Genomic DNA, 20383 nt, shown 5'->3' with positions numbered 1-20383 from the left:
ATTAAGTTCAATCACATGGTCAATGATTTCATCAATCATTTCTAATTAATGAAACCCAAATAAAATCTCTGAATACTGAAGGTCAGTAGGTTCTGGGTTGCTGAACACATTGATGTGCTGCGAGGGTGGCATACCTGGATGCTACAAGCAGAGGGGATGGAAGTTCTACACCACCTTCCTCCCTTGAGACCTTGCCTTACTCATTTCTTCCATTTGGGTGTTCCTGAGTGTATCCTTTATAATAAAACTATAGTCATAAGTGTAGCACTTTTATTGAATTTTTCTAGTAAATTTTATCACCTGAAGCAGGGTCATGGGAACCCAAGAATTTGTAGTCTAAAGTAAGTGTAGTCTTGTTGGATGCTTTGCCATTTAACTTGTAGGACCTGACACTAACTCCAAGGTATTTAGTGTCAGAACTGAATTGACTTGCAGGACACTCAACTGATGCAAAGAATTGGTGGCAGTATGTATTCATTAATGTTAGATAATATACCAATATTTTATCGTTGGCAAACAAATATATCTTTGTAGGCATGCCAGCACTTAACAATTAATTTTATGAAAATAAAATTGCAGGTGAAGAAATTAACTCTATACTTGGCATATCATAAGAACACAGAAATAATGACATTTTTATGGGTCGGAGGAAAGTCCAAAGACCTCACATGAAAGAGCATAAAGTGGTCTCAACAGATTACATAAGAAAAAAAAAAAAAACACACACACACAGCTAGTGTAAGAGGGAGACACAATGTTAATGGTTTCCATGCATTGTTTTACATGCATAGCTTTATATCAGAGTCACCTAGGGAATTTTAGAAATACTGCTTCAAAGGATGCACTGAAAATCAAATACATTGATTCCATGAGAATGAGGACTAAACATATTTTAAATGTCCCCTAGTGATGATTCTAAAGATTCAAACTTGAAAATAACTGTTCTAGAGGCAAAATGTATATCCTATAAAAATCAAGAATTACATATACTTCATCAATCATCTATCTAAAACACTGGATGAAAGATTATTATATAAACCAAATGTTGAAGAAAAACAACTTTGAACATAAGTTTCTATAATAAATCTTATGTTAAACTGGATACATACTTTCTTTAAAGTGCACAAGACTCAAATACATTATCAAATAGAAACATGCTCCAAAAAAAATTGCAAAAAGTACTTCAGCTGAGCTGAAGTAAAATTAATCTAGGAGGAAGCCATTATATGGGAAGCAAGATTAATAAAGATTTTATTTAGATTTCCTTTTATCTAAATTGACAGAACACATATTTAAGTTTAAGATAATTCTCAGATTGGATTTCAAAAAGCATTCAACAATGTGTTGTCTGGAAGTGACACAGGCAAAAGAAAAAAATTAAGCTTGAAAAGATATATACAGAGATATAAGGCAAATGTGGAGCAGATACCCCAAGTGGGCAATTTCATATCAGATAAAATAAAACTCAAGATTAAGAATAACACAGAAGATTAAAAACAAATAGCTAAAAGAATAATTTAGTAAGAATATATTACATTTATAACATAGTCTTGATATCTGTAAGACAAAATTTGTTAGAAATACAGAAAGAAATTAGTAATCCTAAAATAGTGGTTTCATCATAATTATCTTGAGAACTGATAGATGTAACTGATCAGAATAATCAAGGTGTTAAAAATGTGACTAAAAGAATAAAAATAAAAGAACTGTTTTTTTAATAAGATATGTACTATGTACTGCCTTGGACACATAGATTATTAACACTGACATTAAAAATAAAAACATTGTATAAGAAACACAGAGGGCTTCCCTGGTGGCGCAGTGGTTGAGAGTCCGCCTGCCAATGCAGGGGACACGGGTTCGTGCTCCGGTCCGGGAAGATCCCACATGCCGCGGAGCGGCTGGGCCTGTGAGCCATGGCCGCTGAGCCTGCGCGTCCGGAGCCTGTGCTCCGCAACGGGAGAGGCCACAGCAGTAAGAGGCCCGCGTATCGCAAAAAAAAAAAAAAAAAAGAAACACAGAAAGTTTCAATAAATCCCACAAAATCATTATAATCAATGATTACAAAGAAATTGAACTCATAAGCAGAAACATAATAGCTTGCAATATATGTTAATGTATAAATATGCTAGCGTCATGTTTTTAAATAACTCATAGCTTATACAGGAAAGCAAGAGAAATTATAAAATATTTAAAACAAAAAATATTAAAAGTAATGAATTCCAAATTTCCAGACTGAATCCAAAGGGGTCATTGAAGAATACTGAGAGAGAGAAAGGGAGGGAGAGAGAGAGAGAGAGAAATTGATTTTAATGCTTTCATGAGGAAAGGAAGAATGAAAATAAAGGCAGTAATAGTGCGCATTAAAAAAAACTTAAAAAGATTAGTATATCATATTCAAATAAATAAGATGAAATGAAATAGAATAATTTAAAAAATAATTATGTGATAAAACATTTTTTCTTTAAAATCTAATAAATCTTTGGCAAGACTGATAATGAAAAAAAGAGGAAATAATCATGTGTCAGAGTTGCCTTTTTTGTTTGTTTTTGCAAGGATCAGAAATTAACAATGAATGAATTAAATATAAAATATACATTGAAAAATATGGGAGAGTTCACAGAATTTACTTAAAGCACAGAAGAACAAGACCTGGAAATGAATGGGATAGAAGAGTCTAGATAGCAGGCAGGCCCACAGATTCGATTCTGCTGTTGTCAACACTAAACCCAAACATCTACAGCTCGTACCACTGGTGCCAGTCCAAGATACTGGCACAACTGCTAAAGCCCATAAAATTAATCATTTTTGCCCCTAAAATTAATCATTTTTGCCGCTAAAATTAATCATTTGGAGAATGAATCCTTTGCTTAATTTACTTCCTTGGCTTTCTGGCTCCTTATTCATAACCTACAATTAATGTTATTGATTGGGTGAGGCTTCACTAGGTTCACATGAAGGAGAGGCAAGCAAGACTGAAAATGAAGTACCTGGAATTTTCAATATCAATAGTAAATGAAAGAGGCTCTGCTTCCCACCTTATCAAAAAATAGTTTTCCCCTAAACCTCACATCTACGCTTCATCATCTAACAGAAAATATGTTTCCCAACAAAATATATTCAAACTTTCCTTGGTTTCAGTATCTAGAAACAAATTTCAGATTTTTAGGTAAAGGAAAGTCCTTTTCCCATTCTGTCGTGATTTCAACTGGATTATCTGTAAACTGTAGCCATGTGATATTGTGATTTATAATAAGAAATACATATTTGGTCTTTGTTCCCTTTTCTGGCACCAAGCTCCTAGATCCCTTATAATTTCCTGAGCACTGAGAGAGACAAAGGTACCTTTTGTTATGTTAATGAGGTGACTAAATGTTGGGGGCTGGTTGCCAGGAGAACCAAGCACATGATTAGAAACTTGGATCTTTCAGTCCCCCCCACACCGCGTCCCCCCACCCCCGACCTCTGGGGAGGAGAGGGAAGAAGACAGGGAGATTGAATCAATCTCCAATGGTCGATGATTTAATCTATCATGCAAATATAATGAAGCTTTCATAAAACCCCAAAGAGAGTTTGAATAGCTTCCAGATTTGGGGATTTGGTGAAAACATGGAGATTTGGGGAGAGTGGTACCCCTGACAGGGCATGAAAGCTCTGAGTCCTTTCCCCACGCCTTGCCCTGTGCATCTCTTCCATCTGGCTATTCCTGAGTTATATCCTTTTATAATAAACTGGTAATGTAGTAAGTAAATATTTCTCTGAGCTCTGTGAGCTGCTCTAGCAAACTAATAGAACCCAAGGTGGATTGGTCAGAAGCACAGGTGACAACTTGCACTTGCAACTGGTACCTGAAGGGAGGAGTAGTGGCAGTCCTGTATAACTGAGCCCTTAACTTGTGGAATCTGATGCCATCTCTTGGCAGATGACATCAGAACTGGGGTGAACTGTAGGATACCCAGCTGGTGTCAGAGAATTGCTTGTTGGATGTGCTGGAACGCCCCCCCACCACCCCGACTTTCCTCTCTACCCCTGCCCACACCCATTGGCATTGGGTGCAGAATAGGAAGCCAAAATTGGTAATTTATACACCACGAACATATTTTATATAAAACTGTGTATAAAAATGGGAGGAAAGAAAAGTGAAATTTATTTTAAATATATTTTTATTACACACTTTGGAAGGAAATATATTCAGATAATGCTGTCCTTGTTTTTATGTATTTGTCAGGAGACTGTAGGTAGTACTAGTAATTTTCCTCTTCAACTGTCCCTCAAGGCCACTTTTGAGGTTAGCCGTAACACCACCACACTAACATACCTCTCCACATCTGAGTACGCCAGCATATTTACAGAATACTCTGTTAAGCAGGCTTGAATATTTTTTCTTCTCTAACAGATATTCATAGAGGGAATATCCCATGTGACTATAGATAAATGCTGAAAACACAGTAGCAGTATAGCAGATGTAAGCATACCAATAGTTAAGCCCAATGTCTGTGCACCTTCTTTTGCATGGCCCTTTGTGATAATGGAATCTGCTTGTGTGCCTTACTTTGTGGCTTGATGATAAAAAAGCACTAGTTTATAATAGAAACTTGGATTATATGGTCACCTGAATTTCCCTAATCAGATCTTTGTTGTTTAACTGGAAACAGAGGAAGAACATTCCTCAGAGGTGAAGCAATAAATTGTCAAAGAGGGTATCATTTTGCTCAGAACCAAAATCCAAACTGGATTTTAACTAGGGATGCTCTAAGGATCCTCACCCTTGAAGATCTGGAATCTTTAATGCTGGCACTAGTATTTGTGATTCCCAATCTGCTTCTCTCCATCCCCACTCCCAGAATATAATAAATTTTTAATTTAAATTTTGGTAGAGATGTAGCTTCATATTCTTGGCTCTTCATATAATAATACTCCTTAGTCTAAGGGCTGGAGTTGTTCAACATATTTATTTTTACTTTCTTAATCGCACCACCCTTCAAATATAGCTCCCTTTTTCTGCTCCCCTTTATAAAAATATTTTTTGAAATAGTTGTCTGCATTCACTGTTCCTGATACATCTTCTTCTATTTTCTCCTGAACTCAGTTTAACTGAAAACAAAAAGAGTAAATTTAAGGATTGGGAATTAATTACACCACTCATCTGAAAAACTTTATATTGTTCAGGTATTAAAATACTTCAATGACTCCCATTAATTTTAAGATTAAAACCGAACTTTTAAAAATGACACTTCAATGCTCTTAAACTTTGCTTGCCCAAAATATATATCAAAATCAATTTCTTCCCATTCTTTCAATTGTTCTATGAACTTGCTATAAACAACCACCTGCCATACATTTCGAATGCTAACCTTATTACATTCTCTGCCATCATGCTTAATTTCTATAATTCCTACTTGTCTCTAAAGTTACAATTTATATATTGCAATTTATAATAAGAAATATATCTTTGATCTTCATCCCCATTTTTTGCAGAGCTCCTAAATCCCTTGTATTTCCTAAGTGATAACAGCTATGAAGGTATCTTGATATTTACAACTAACCCCTTTCAACCACACCTGAGTTTATGTTAATGAGGTGACTTTTGGTGTGCATCTAAGGATAGGGGTTGGTTACAGTGATTAGAGGATTGGAATTTTCAGTTCCACTCTCTGATTTCTGAGGAGAGGAGAGAGACTGAAGGTTGAATCAATCACTTGCGGCCAATGACTTAGTAAATCATGTCTGTGTAATGAATCCTCCATAAAAACCAAAAAAAATGGGGTTCTGAGAGCTTTTGGGTTGGTGAACAAGTGGAGATTTGGGGAGAGTGGCATATTCTGAGAGCATGGAAGCTCTGCATCCCTTCCTATATAATTTGTCCTGTGCATCTTTTCCATCTCTCTATTGATTTGTATCTTTTAATATCATTTGTAATAAACCAGTAATTTAGTGAGTAATTTGCTTTCCTGAGTTCTGTGAGATGCTCTAGCAGATTAATCAAACCTAAGGAGGTGGTCATGAAACCAAGTAGGACCCTGTGGGGCTCCTGGACATGGAAGACTTTCTGTGTTCTCTGTTTCTTGTTTGTAGGGAATAGACTCCAGTCTCCATGACCTTCCCTGAGTTCTGAAGGGCAGATTTGAACAGTTGCTAATCAGGGAAGGGAGGGATGCAGAGACAAGGGAGGAGCAGCCAAGAAACAACAGTGCACCCTTGGGGCAGGGTCCTGGTTCCACCTCAAGTGATGCCCATAACAATATCTTTAAGCTCTTCTGCAGAACTAAAACCCCTATCAAATGGAGGATGTTCGCATTCTTCATTCCAGAGAAAAGGTCACAGTTTGATAGTCTCAAGAACCAAAGAAGCTCATTAAGAGGCCACCTGAGGACAGATTAAAGGAACCAGAAAAGCTCATCAGGAGACTACTTGAGACCAGATTAAAGGAGTGCAGGCCCTGCACACACCCTGATCCTTATAAGCGACCCCACCCTTGAACCATTGCTATAAAACTCCTCATCACATCCTCCTGGGTTGGGACGCACAGTTTTGAGAGGCATGAGCTTGCTGTGTCCCTCTTTGCCTGGCAAAGAAATAAAGATTATTTTTTCCACTTCACCCAAAACTCTGTCTCTGAGATTTGATTAGGCACCATTGTACAGAGGCTGAGTTTTCAGCATCAGTCATGGGAACCTCTGATTTATAGCCAGTAAGTCAGAAACACAGGTAACAACCTGGACTTGAGATTGGTATTGTAAGCAGATAGGGTAGGGTAGGGGGTCCCCAGAGAAGGAGAACCAGGCATGGCTTTCTTGACAGAAGAGAAGCCATTTTTTGCCTAAGCCATTTTGTGATCTAGCCTGCCTACAATGCTTGTCCTTGGACAGGTCTCAGTAATTAATGATCTTAAGAGAACAAAAGAATGCAGAAACAACTATGGTCAGGCAAGAGAAGTAACAATAGCAAAGATAATATATCAGTTGTAAAGACTCTCAGTTCTGTTTCAGTGGTAAAGATTAGCCTGAAGCACTCAACCACCAAATGAACTGGAACTTAAGGGATGATGATGTTGACCTTTTCTGACTCTACTGACTTCAATCAATTAAAGCTTGGACTCTGTCGACAGCCCAAGTCCCTCCATGAATATGCATGTACGCTTAGCTTAAAACTTCCCCAATTTTGTTGTTCAGGGAGACACTGCTTTAGGAAAGATTCCCAGTATTCTCCTTACTTACTTCAAGTAATAAATCCTTCCTTATCCTGATCTTTGGCTTGGTTATGTCTTTTGGCTCAACACCCACCAAGAGGTAAACCCAGTTTTTGGGTAACAGTATCTGAAGTGTAGGACAGTCCTGTGGTACTGAAAAATCTGATGCTATTTCCAGGTAGACAGTGTCCAAATTGAGTTGAATTTTAGGGTACCCAGCTGGTGTTGGAGAATTGCTTGGTGGTGTGGGGATAAAATCCCATACACTGGAATTGGAATCAACATTGTTATATATCTAACTTAAAGCATATGTTTCCATAGAAGCCTGTAGTAGCCCTAACCCTGCATTAATTATAATTTTTTGTTTCCATTTTTATTTCTCTCCATAACAACAACAGCAACTATAATTATAAATAAAATCTTAAGTTGGGGTTAAATGTCAATCAATTTTCATTGCATGGACTAAGGAACACATTTGAGAGGAATTTGATTCTTTGATTCATCTCTTTAATTACACATTTGTTCATACTGGTTTCAGGTACTAAGATATATACTACATATAAGAAAACCAATACTGTAAAAATTAAATGTGTGTATTTTGAAATGCCACCTTCTACCTTGATGTGTGTGTTTGTGTGTGTGTGTGTGTGTGTATGCACATGATTATATAGAATGTGGTGATCCTCAAGGCAGCAGAAAGCATTTTAAATCTAGAGGAGGGGTAGGTATCTTCTTCTTGATTCTACTGTATCTTTGTCTCTTGTCTTGGAGAATCTGTTATCAAAACTGATTTGGAATCCAGTTAACATGAAAATCTAATATTCAAAATGTGGTTTTTCAATTGCAAAGTTCCATGGGACATGCAAGTAAATACACATACATATCTCCTGCACACCTCCCATAAAGAAGTTTATCTTAACAGTTTTGTTGTGGTCAGCTTTGCTTTTAGTAAGGAAATCAATAAAATCTACAAAAACAAAACTTACACACTAAACAAAAATAACAACAGTTAACAAGCACCTTAACTAGTAGCTAGGCTCTGTGCTAAACACTCGACATTTATATTATTGTAAGAATAACTGAGATAGTAAATGTTTTATTTATAGTTAGGTTTTAATTTGAGGAAATTGAAGCTTTCAGGTTGAGAAACTTTCCACAGATCACTCTTTTAGAAGGTAGTGGAGTCAAGTTTCTAATTCAGGCAATTTACCTTCAGAGCCTGCAAAACTGGTAACCTTATTGTGTTCTCTCCTATTAGATAAGACAGAGCATAGTTTCAGATACCAGGAACAAACCTGGGAAACCTTTATGAACAGTGAGTACTGAACAAGTGAAAGGGGAGGCATTTCCAACGGTGTTTCCAATTGAATGAGTGCCATACAACAATTTTTATGGTTCATTAGACAATACATCTTAACTGATTCAATTATCTCCTCCTAGATCATTTATTTTTTCCATTATGTTTTCATCAGAAGAGAATATATTTGATCTTGTATGAATAAACCATTTTATCAATAGGATGTACTACAGACAAAAGGTTTAGTTCATCTAGAAGTAGTGCATTTATTGGAATGTTAACTTTCATCCAAACTTGTCTTCAGTTAAGTACATGTAAAACTGGATCTGCAGATACTCTTTGTAAGCATTTCATTTGTGAGTCAGTGAATATATAGAAAACATTTATGAATTCAATGTTCAGTGTTTATGCATTCACTTAATTTTATATTTTACCCAATTTATCATGATATACTAAAGGAAACAAGAGTAGTAGCTTCTATTCTAGAGGAATTAGAAATGTTAATATATAATTATAATGCAGTGTGATGAGAACCATAAAAGAATAAACACAAATAGATGAGTAGCTAACAACATCTGCTGGAGAACAGAAAGTTAAGTCTAATTTTTTAACAAATAAATTGGCATCAATTTTCAATGAAATGCTACACACGTACAAGTTCCCCCACTACCTCTCATTCCACCTAGAATTCAACTGATAAATAAAATATCTGATAAATATAGGAAATGTTTAAGAACTATTGGACAAATATTGAGTTTATGAAGACAGCATTTCTTATTAATTCTGACTCATTTTCTCTAACTCTCTTATAAATTCTAGTTAGCAAGATAAGTTACACTTAATTGTCTGTTCCTGAAATCTAGGTGGAAATGTGGACTGAAAAGGAAGTATTTATTTTGAGTATTTGGATGACTTCATTAGAATAAGAATCTGTTTTTTCGATGCACAACTTAGAAAAATAGGTGAATTTTTAAGTCCAAAGAGAAAGGACTTTTTTTTTAAACTTTTTATTTTATATTAGAGTATAGTTGATTAACAATGTTGTGTTAGTTTCAGGTGTATAGTAAAGTGATTCAGGTATTTTAAAGTGGCTGGTAATTTTGGTATCTTTATAGAATGACACAATCAAGATACTGTTGTTTTGTTAAAGCTAAAAAGTCATTTGGCAGAAGCCAAGAGAGGTAATTAGTGTAAGTTCTCTTTAAACTAACACATTTATAGGGTAATGGTCTTTTTGTGAAAGAAGTTCCTTGAGTGATATCTGAAAGCATTTGACTGAAAATATGTACTATGCAATTTATCAATTTATATGTTAATTTATTCAGCATATATCAAATATAGAGGTTGTTTCTGATTAGTTTGTATTATAGTTACAACTTTTGATTTGTATAGACTTTAGAAGCCTTAAAAATAACTTTCTCATTAAACATTCTGATATACATGAAAAGAAATTGCAGTTTAAATTATTTTAATGCAGTTTGAAAAAATATAATAATATTTATATGACTATTACTAAATAGTGATTTAATACTACTTATTTGAAGGTATGTATACCATGAAATATTATCTTATTAAATTATGATAGACTAATAGTTTAAAGAATAAATCAATATTGCTTTTATTTTAAAATTTTGATCAGTTAGCAATGATGAAATATTTTTTTCCTTTTCATTGGTTATTTATTGTTCTTTCAAGAACTGTCTTTATGTATTTTTAAAATTATTTTGTTGGGGTAACTGAGGGTATTTAATTGATTTATCATGTCTCTTGTAATACTAAGATCATTAATGATACTTTTCTTGTATTTGTTATAAATATTTCTATGTACCTTTCCATTTGCCACTTTACTATTTAACATTTACTGTTTTAATCATTTATATGGTGCTTAATATAGAGATGATTTCACTTTACATAGTTAACCCATCATTTTTTAGTTTGGAGTATTTTTTAATCCTTATAATTTCTTATTCTATATTTAGTTAAATTTTCACTAAAAGTGTCCTCTACCTTCAAATTTAATTTGGTTTTATATATTTTTATTAAATATTTAATCTATTGGAATGTTTTTAGTGTCTGGCATAGCAGGGACATCAATGTTTGGGTTTTCAAACTTTATTTTCTATAATTTTGATACCTTAAAAATATTTTCTCTATTGCTTCTGTTTTCTTCAATCCACTATTCCTACATTAGATCTTCTTCTTATCATTTCCCATTGCTAATATGCCAACTGCTCTCTTGCTGCAAATCTGTTTATACACATGTTGACTTTTCATACTGTTAGGAGGGTTAACTTCTAGAAAATCAAATCAGATCATTTAACTCCTCTGGTGAAAATGTAATATCACCATTGGCTCTTCATTAGCCAAAGAATAAATATCCAAAGTGCTTATCTCTTAACATAGGATGTAAGAGATCAATATGATCTCATTCAATTACCTCTCTGGAGAATATTATTTAATTTTTGTACCCTATATAGCAATCATGATACATATAATATCATTCTAAAATGTGCAAATGCTACTCCATGTTTTTGAACATTGTCTTCCCTCTGCTTAAAATGTCTACTACTCCCCATTTATAGCTTTCTTTTCTGCTTGCAAAAGGCTACTCATCTTTCAAACCCGAATAAAATATCACCCCTTTTGTTAAAACCAATAGCGACCCCTTTTTATCCTTAACTAGTGCCTATTCCCTTTAAGATATCAACTAACTAATATTTGTTTAGCACACCATGCTATATGTGCAGCATTTTGCTAAAAGATATAAAAAACTGAAGGTAATTATAGTATATTGGCAATGGCATACAGGGAGCATGACAATTTCCAAAATCAGTTGACCCTTACTTTCCTTATGAGGTATTCTTTTCAAAGTATAAGTGAACTTAATATATATCTGGCCTCCATTAAGTCGATTCACTTCTTTCATGAATGTAAATGTAGATACTGGCTAAGTTCACCAATTCTATAGAAAAAAGTTAGGTTGATATTAGCCTATGTTTAAAATCTAAGTTTCTCAGAAACAATGACTGCAATTTCTCATGAAAATTCTATACCTCAAGAATGTACTTAAGCCCATGTTCCCACACAATCTCTCTTTATATGCTGATAGGCAGACCACATACTTATATGCTTATTTTCTTCATAATGTCTTATTTGCTGAATATTCTTGAGATACTTCAACATACTTTAACATACCCCAAATTGAATCTAGTCATTTTAAACCTCCAACTACTTCTTTTCTCTTTTGTGTTTGACATCATGAATAACAACATCATTTACCCTTAGACACCAAATCTTGAAACCTTGAAAGTTACTTATATTTGACCCATTTTCCCTTCCTCTCATCTTATATAACACAATCAAATAATCACCAAATCTTTACATTTTCTCCAGTAGTATCCTTCTAATTGTTTTCTCTGCTTTAAACCCTGCACCCTTACATAAATTTCCTCTGAGTAACCAGAATTTCTTTCCTAAATGACTTGCCCTTCCAATTCTTCTTAATCCTGTGGTGGCTGTCAGGACTAGGTCTTTCCCATCTGGATACTCTCTATACTCAGAAGAACACCTGTAATATAGGAATAGTTTACAAGGGGCATTGGAGGTATACTTAGTATCAGAAAAGTACACTTTAGGAGTGTAAATTGCATAAGACAAACATTTTATGAATATTAAGAACTAGCGTGGACTGTGGGGAACCTCTGAAAAATCTTGGCTATTAAAAAAATACAACTCACACTAAGCAATTATCCAAAAATCTTCCCTCAGTGTTATGTTTGGTGAGGATTTCAAATCACATTCCCAGAGGTGGTACAAAGATGGTGGAGTAGGAAGATCCTGACTGCACCTCCTCCCCAAGACACACCAAAACTACAACTACATACAGAACAATTCTCTGAGAACAATCTGAAGTCTAGCAGAACAACTTTTCTACAATTAAGAATATAAAGAGAAAAACATATTGAGATGGGTAGGAGGGGCAGAAACACAATCTAGTAAAGACCCACACCTCCAGCAGATAACCCATAAGCAGAGGGGATATCACACATTTGGAGGTCCTACCTAAGGAGTGAGGGGATCGAGCACACATTGAGTACCCCAGACTTTGGGACTGGCACTGGAAAGATAAGCCCCCTTAACAGGTTTTGAAAACTAGTGGGGCTTATGACTGGGAGAGCTGGAGAGCTATGGGACCAGAGACAACTCTCTGAAAGGGCTTGCACACAAACTTATTCTCCCGAGTTCCAGCACAGAGGAAGCAGATTGAAAAACACTTCATAATCTAGCTAGCCAGCAAATACCACCCTAATATACCCACCAGCCCATACCAAGCTCTGGCTCCAGTCCCCACCCTAAGGTGATGGCCCCCAGCATACTCTGGAAGAGGCCCTGACCCACCCTGCTTCAGGTCCAGCCCTCCCACCAAAACCATTGAGTACACACGGTGCAAAGGTACAGTCCTACATAAGAATTCACCTTCAAGACTGAAGCTGTTTTGCCTATTTCATAGAAAAAAACACAGAAAGTTAAACAAAATGAGAAAACAGAGGAACTTGTTCCAAAGGAAAGAACAAGATAAAACCCCATAAATAAAACCTTAATGAAATGGAGGTAAAGATAAAGAGTTCAAACCAACAGTCATAAAAATGCTTACTGAACTCAGGAGAAGAATGAAGGAACAGAATGAGAAAATCAACAACAAATTAGAAAATATAAGAAAGAACCAATCAGAGCTGAAGAATACAATAACTGAAATGAAAAATACACTAGAGTGAATCAATAGCAGATTAGATGATACAGAAGATTGTATAAGCAACTTGGAATACAGAATAGTGGGAATCACCCAGTCAGAAGAGCCAAAAGAAAAAAGAATTAAAAAAAAATTGAGAATAGTTTAAGGAACCTATGGGAAAACATCAAATGTATTAATATTCACATTCTAGGGTCCCAAGAGGACAAGAGAGAGAGAAAGTAGAAAGCATATTTGATGAAATAATAGTTGAAAACTTTCCTAATCTGTGGAAGAAAACAGATCCCCAGTCCAGAAAGCACAGAAAGTCCTATACAAGATAAAACCAAAGAGATACACACAAAGACACATCACATTTAAAGTGGTAGAAGTTAGGGATAAAGAGAGTATTTTAAAATGGCAAGAGAAAAACAAAAAGTCACATACAAGGGAACTCCCATAAGGCTATCAGCTAATTTTTCAGCAGAAACTCTGGCCTGAAGGGAATGGCAAAATATATTTGAAGTCCTGAGGAAAAACCAAGGACACATGGAACATTGTCCATGTAGATCACGTGCAAGGCCACAGAACAAGTCTCAAGGAGACTCAAGCAAGTCTATCATTCAGAATTGAAGGAGCTATAAAGTTTCCCAGACAAGCAAAAACTAAAAACTAAACGAGCCTTACAAGAAATGTTAAAGAGACTTCTCCAAGAGGAAATGAAAGACCACAACTAGAAATATGAAAATATATAAAAGGAAAAAAATCTCACTGCTAAAAGCAAATATATAGTAAAGGCATTGGATCAACCACTTAAAAAGATAATATGAAGGTAAAAAGACAAAAGTGATAAATTCAATTATAACTACATTAAGTAGTTAAGGGATCCACAAAAAGATGCACAATATGACATCAAAAACAAAATGTGGAGGGTAGGGTAAAAGATGTAGAGCTTTAGAACAGGTTTAAGTGTAAATGACTATCAACTTAAAGCAAATCTATCATCTATCTATCTATCTATCTATTTTTCTCATGGTAACCACAATCACAAATCAAAAACCTACCATACATAAACAGAAAAACAAGGGAAAGGAACTCAAAAATAATGCTAAAGAAAATCATCAAACCACAAGGGAAGAGACTAAAAAAAGAAGAAAAAAGACCAAAGAACTACAGAAATGACCAGATAAAAAGTAACAAAATGGCATTGAGTACATACATATCAACAATAACTTTAAATGTAAATGGACTGAATGCCTCAATCAAAAGACATAGGGTGGATGAATGGGGAAAAAAAAAAAGACCCAATTTTATGCTGCCTACTTCAGAGCTAAAGACACACACAGACTGAAAGTGAAGGGATGCAAAACGATGTTCCATGCAAATGGAAACAAAAAGAAAGATGAGATAGCAATACTCGTATCAGACAAAATAGACTTTAAAATGGACACTATAACAAAAGACAAAGAAGGGCATTACATAACAATAAAAGTCAAACCAGGAAGAGGATAGAACATTCTTAAGCATATATGCACTTAACATAGGAGCATATAAATATATAAAGGAAATATTAATAAAGAGAGAAATTGACAGTAATACAATAATAGTAGGGGACTTAATGCCCCACTTACATTAATGGATAGATCATCCAGACAGAAAATCAGTAAAGAAACATTGGCCTTAAATACCATATTAGACCAAATGAACTTAACAGATATCTACAAAACATTTCATCCAAAAAGAGCAGAATATACATTCTTTTCAAGTGTACATGGAACATTCTCCACAACAAATCACACACTAAGCCCCAAAACAAGTCTCAGTAAATTTAAGAAGATTGAAATCATATCAAAGCATCTTTTCTGAGCACAATGGTATGAAACTAGAAATCAACTATAAGTAGAAAACTAGAAACAATACATTTGGAGACTAAACAATATACTACCCAAAAAATGGGTTAATTAAGAAATCAAAGAGGAAATAAAAAAACATACTAAGCAAATGAAAATAGAAACACAACTTTCTAAAATCTATGGGATGCAGCAAATGCAGTTCTAAGATGGAAGGTTATAGAGATAGAGGCCTACATCAAGAAACAAAAAAAAAGTCAAATAAACAGCCTAACTTTATACCTAAGGGAATTAGAAAAAGAACAAACAAAGCCCAAAGTTAGTAGAAGGAAAGAATTAATAAAGATCAGAGAGGGAATAAATGAAATAGAGACCCAAAAACAACAGAAAAGATCAACGGCACTAAGAGCTGGTTTTTTGAAAAGATAAACAAAATTAACAAATATTTAGCCAGACTCATCAAGAAAAAAAGAGAGAGCACCCAAATATATAAAATTAGAAATTAGAGAGGAGAAGTTACAAATGATATCACAGAATACAAACAATCATAAGAGAATACTATCATGCTCCCTGACTTCAAACTATGCTATCCATACAAAGCTAAGGTAATCAAAACAGTATGATACTGGAACATAAAAATAGACACATAAATCAATGGAACAGAATAGAGAGCCCAGAAATAAACCCACTCATATATGGTAAATTAATCAATGACAAAGTAGGCAAGAACATACAGTGGGGAAAAGACCATTGCTTCAATAAGTGGTGTTGGGAAAACTGGACAGCTACATGTAAAAGAATGAAACTGGATCATTTTCTCACACCATATAGAAAAACAAACCTGAAGTGGATAAATACATCAATGTAACACCTGAAGCCATAAAACTTTCAGAAATAAACAAAAAACACAGGTTTTACACTCTTTGACATTGATGATAGCAAAATTTTTTTGGATCCCTCTTCTTGGGCAAAGACAACAAAAGCAAAAATAAACAAATGGGACCACATCAAATGAAAAAGATTTGGAACGGCAAAGGAAACCATCAACAAAATGAAAAGGCATTCTACTGAAGAGAAGAAGATATTTTCAAATGATATTTTTGATAAGAGGTTAATACTCAAAATATATAAAGAACTCATATAACTCAATATGAAAACAACCCACGAATAATCTGATTTAAAAATGGGCTGAGGACCTGAATAGGCATTTGCCAAAGAAGATATACAGATGGCCAACAAACATATGAAAAGATCTTCAACATCACTAATCATCAGGGAAACGCAAATCATATATTACCTTACATCTGCCAGAATTATCATCATCAAGACAACAACTAAAAAGTGTTTGTGAGGATGTGGAGAAAGGGGAAACTTCCTGTTGTTGGGAATGTAAATGGATGCAGCTCCTGGAAAACACTATGGGGGTTCCTTAAAAAGTTCAAAATAGAACTACCATATGATCCAGCAATTCCACTTCTGGGTATTTATCCAAAGAGAATGAAAACACAAATGTGAAAAGATATATTCACCCTTATGTTCACTGAAGGATTATTTACAATAGCCAAGATATGGAAACCACCTAAGTATCCATTGATAAATAAATGGATAAAGAAGAAGTGGTGTGTGTGTGTGTGTGTGTGTGTGTACTCAGCCATAAAAAAGCATGAAACGTTGCCATTTGCAACAATGGATGGACCTAGAGGGTATTGTGCTAAGTGAAATAAAGACAAATACATACAAAAAAAGACATATACTATGTTTTCACTTATATATGTGTAAGCTAAAAATACAACCAATGAACAAATATAACAAAACAGAAATAGACTTACAGATACTAAGAACAAACCAGTGTTTGCCAAAGGAGAGTGGTTTGTGGGGATGGTCAAAATAGGTTAAGGGGATTAAGAGATACAAACTACTAGTTATAAAATAAGTCACAGGTAAGTCATGTTCAGCCCAGGGAATATAGTCAATAATATTGTAATAACTCTGTATAATGCATAGCATATTAAAATATTGAATCACTATATTGTGCAATTAAAACTAATATTATATTGCAAGTGAACTATACTTCAAGAAAAGTAGAATTATTTTCCCACCCAGTTGCCAAGGCTATAATAATTGCATATTTGTCATCAAAGAAATGTTTTCTCTTTTTAATTCTAAATTCAAATTAGTTTTTGTTTAGTAATGCTATCATCTTTTGTTAAATATGGCATGATTTAACATACCTTCATCCCACTAAATTTAAATTGGTTGCTAAAACAATACAATAGTTTGTATGGTGGGTTTTTAAATGTATAGCTCATTAATACATTCTATTTATATAGCTATTGTTAGAAAGAATGCATTTTAAAATTTTGATAGCTTTTTCATTTTTTCTTTTATTTTCTTATATTTTATTTTATTTGTGCCATTTAGCCATATTCATAGGCAAATCTCAGAAAATATTAAGTTAAATTTGAAGTCTCAATGGGAAAAGCATTTTAAAATGCTACTTGAGGAATTAATTCAGATGCACTTTGTTTCTCTCTCTAGTTCTTTTATGTTTAAAAATATGAGACTAATGAATGAATAAAAACTGTAGTTTAGTTTATGATTCCCAGACACTCATTGTGACTTCCTTCATCTTTCTTTGATCCTTAAGAATGGCAAATTTATTTAAATTGCTCTTTTTTAAACTCATTTTATCCATTTGACACATCTCTTCTTCTTTGATATACCGACCTTGTTTATATCCTTAAATATCTTCTAAAATGAACAAGATCAAGCTTGCAGTATTGTGTCTAGATTGTAATTATGAATACATGCAATTTTAGGATCTGTGTTATAAACATAATTAGATTACTTGAAAACTTCTCTCTAGCTTCATGTTATGACTTGCATTTGCTTTCCTTTTCAGATTTAATGGATTATTGGACAGAAAACCACAAGCCTAGGAAAAAAAAATAAACTAAGCCAAAGTTCAGGGCTTATGATGAACTGATTTTTTTCTTTTTCCAAACTACCCTATTTTGCTATGATGATATATCCTTAAGAAGCAAAGCTGCCTTGTCAATAAGAAAATTCTTAATAGGCTGACCTTTAGTTTGTGGAGGGCCAGAACTGAAATTCAACAGGTTACTTTTCATTAGTTAAGACGTCATTTAAAAAAAATTGTGAAACAAAGTCATGATTCTGATAGATGTTTTGTTCAATCGAATTTAGGAAAACCTGACAGGAGGCAATGCTGTCAAATTTTAATGGCTTCTTGAGCCTGAGTGACAACATGACGTTTCATTATAAGTAGGTCAAAGTTAGGTTGTCACTCAGTGGCAACACAAATAGACACCACAATCCCTAGCACATATATCAGAATGAAATCAGCAAAGCTAAGAAAAAAGAATTAATGTTATAGATTTATTTCTGCTTCCTGTCAACAATTTATAAAATTGTCAGAAGTAGAGTGCTGTAAACTAAAAAAAGTATAAAGCAAAATATAAAGATATTCATAATTTACAGATTTCTGTAAATGCTATTTAAACAAATGATTAAATTGACAAACTCAGAAAATGTAGAGATTATTTTGTTTCTCAACTGTGGGAGAGATCTTAATAAGTTTACAGTTAGAAGTAAATTTTATTATATTATTAATATATATTTTTAAAATTCCATCTTCTCCAGTTATTCAGTCAGAGTCAGAAAAACGAATATATTTATTAACATTTTATGAAGAAAGAAAGTTTACAACTTTGGAATTTGGAATTGTTGATGAACAAAGGCTAGTTTTTTACTGCTACAGTAGTTTTTATTGTTATAGTAGTTTGTATTGCTATAGCAGATATGTTTTTCTCCTGAACACCCACTTTTCTGCCACCTCCTCTCCAAACTTCTCTTTGACTTAAGACCAAGAAGGAATAATTAAATTTGTCTTTATCTTACTGTTACTCAAAATTATCCCTCAAGCTCATTCTTATTCAGCTTTGTTTTCTCCTAAGCAATATTTTTAGTAATGATAATAAAATGATATCAAGTAACAAAAATAGACAACTGTAAGCAAATGTATGTATACATACATGAATATATACACATAAATTATATATAACTATATGTAATACTCCAAGAAAGCCAAAATAAAAATAAAATCAACATAGACTCCATTCAGTTTTTAATTTTGCACCTGTAGTTACATTGCTTTATTTTCAGCTTCTTCTTGTGGCTTATTTTTAATTTAAAAAAAAAGTAATTGTATTTTATATTCTCTGAGGAAAATAGAGAGATTGAGAAAAAGTAATCATCCATAATCAAACCACTGTAAAGTTTTTGCTGCCTTTCTGTCCAATATTTACCATACCCTTTCATTGCAATCTTTGAAAATTCCTTTGGTGTCAATTTGCTCACAACTGAGTGGCAACGTCATGGGTAAATTCAGCTTTCCGTAACAATTCATAGAGTTGAATTTGCTTTGTTTGGGTTTGAGGTGTCCTACAGACGAAACAATATTGAGAAATGAAATATTCTAATTGCATTGGTTTTGGATGTGTATGAACGATGTATCTCCGTTGATTTTACTTCTGCTTCAGGTTGACACCAGCTGTGCTTAATTGATAGACACCTAGTGCATTATTTGGGTACACTATAAAAGAGATGCTTACCCCAAATAAAATGTTTAGGTGTTTCCTAAGAGTAATCCTAACATCTGGTCATTCCTAAGCCAAAAGGAGGTGTACTTCCAATTCTAATTACAGAAGCTCAATGACTTCTATTGTTTCACCACCATAAACATAGCTAGATCCAATTTATCTTCCCCCCCCCTTTTTTTTGCTACTCTATGTCAACACAGATTTGTGGCCTAGAGTAGGTGGCAGTAGAATGTAACATGCTCTTTTATTGAAAAATGATCTCGTGTTTATGTTATATCCAACTAAATGGAATAATTCCTAATTATTTCTTAATGTCAATAAATGAGTAAAAGAGCCCGGTGGTTCAGTTAGGAACATACGTATCTTCAAAGAGGAAAACAGACTCTACCTCATAGATGGTTAGAACAGCATGTCTGTACAAAGAGGGAAGGGATTGCTGGCTGCCCTCTTTAAAGACAACCTGGCTTTTGTTCTTTTAAAACACCAATGTGCCATGAATAGTTGTAGGTGCTTTATAAATATTGATTAATTTAATCTTTCTGAATTCACTGTGGTAATTATTATTATCATGAATCAAGAATATATACATATACAATAAAATGGAAATAATGTTTTATTATATTTATCAGCTACTTTTCCAGTTTCTTCCCTTTTGGAATTGATTGTCTATATAACCCCAGGACCACCAAAACATCA

General features: G+C 33.9%; 1 long non-coding RNA gene across 1 annotated transcript in view; it reads right to left on the bottom strand.

Annotated features, from left to right (window-relative positions):
- Positions 1-4680: 4680 nt before the first annotated feature.
- Positions 4681-20383, bottom strand: part of LOC113630696 (uncharacterized) — a 310684-nt gene continuing 294981 nt past the window's right edge. Inside the window, exon 7 of the long non-coding RNA XR_003437063.1 lies at positions 4681-5094. This is a non-coding gene — a long non-coding RNA (uncharacterized LOC113630696). The remainder of the gene's footprint in view (positions 5095-20383) is intronic.

Source organism: Aethalodelphis obliquidens, unplaced genomic scaffold, assembly GCF_003676395.1.
Source record: "Aethalodelphis obliquidens isolate GAN/ISIS:26980383/991018 unplaced genomic scaffold, ASM367639v1 scaffold2, whole genome shotgun sequence".
In the NCBI taxonomy this organism is placed as follows: Eukaryota; Metazoa; Chordata; class Mammalia; order Artiodactyla; family Delphinidae; genus Aethalodelphis; species Aethalodelphis obliquidens.
This window is presented reverse-complemented; position numbering and strand designations above follow the sequence as displayed.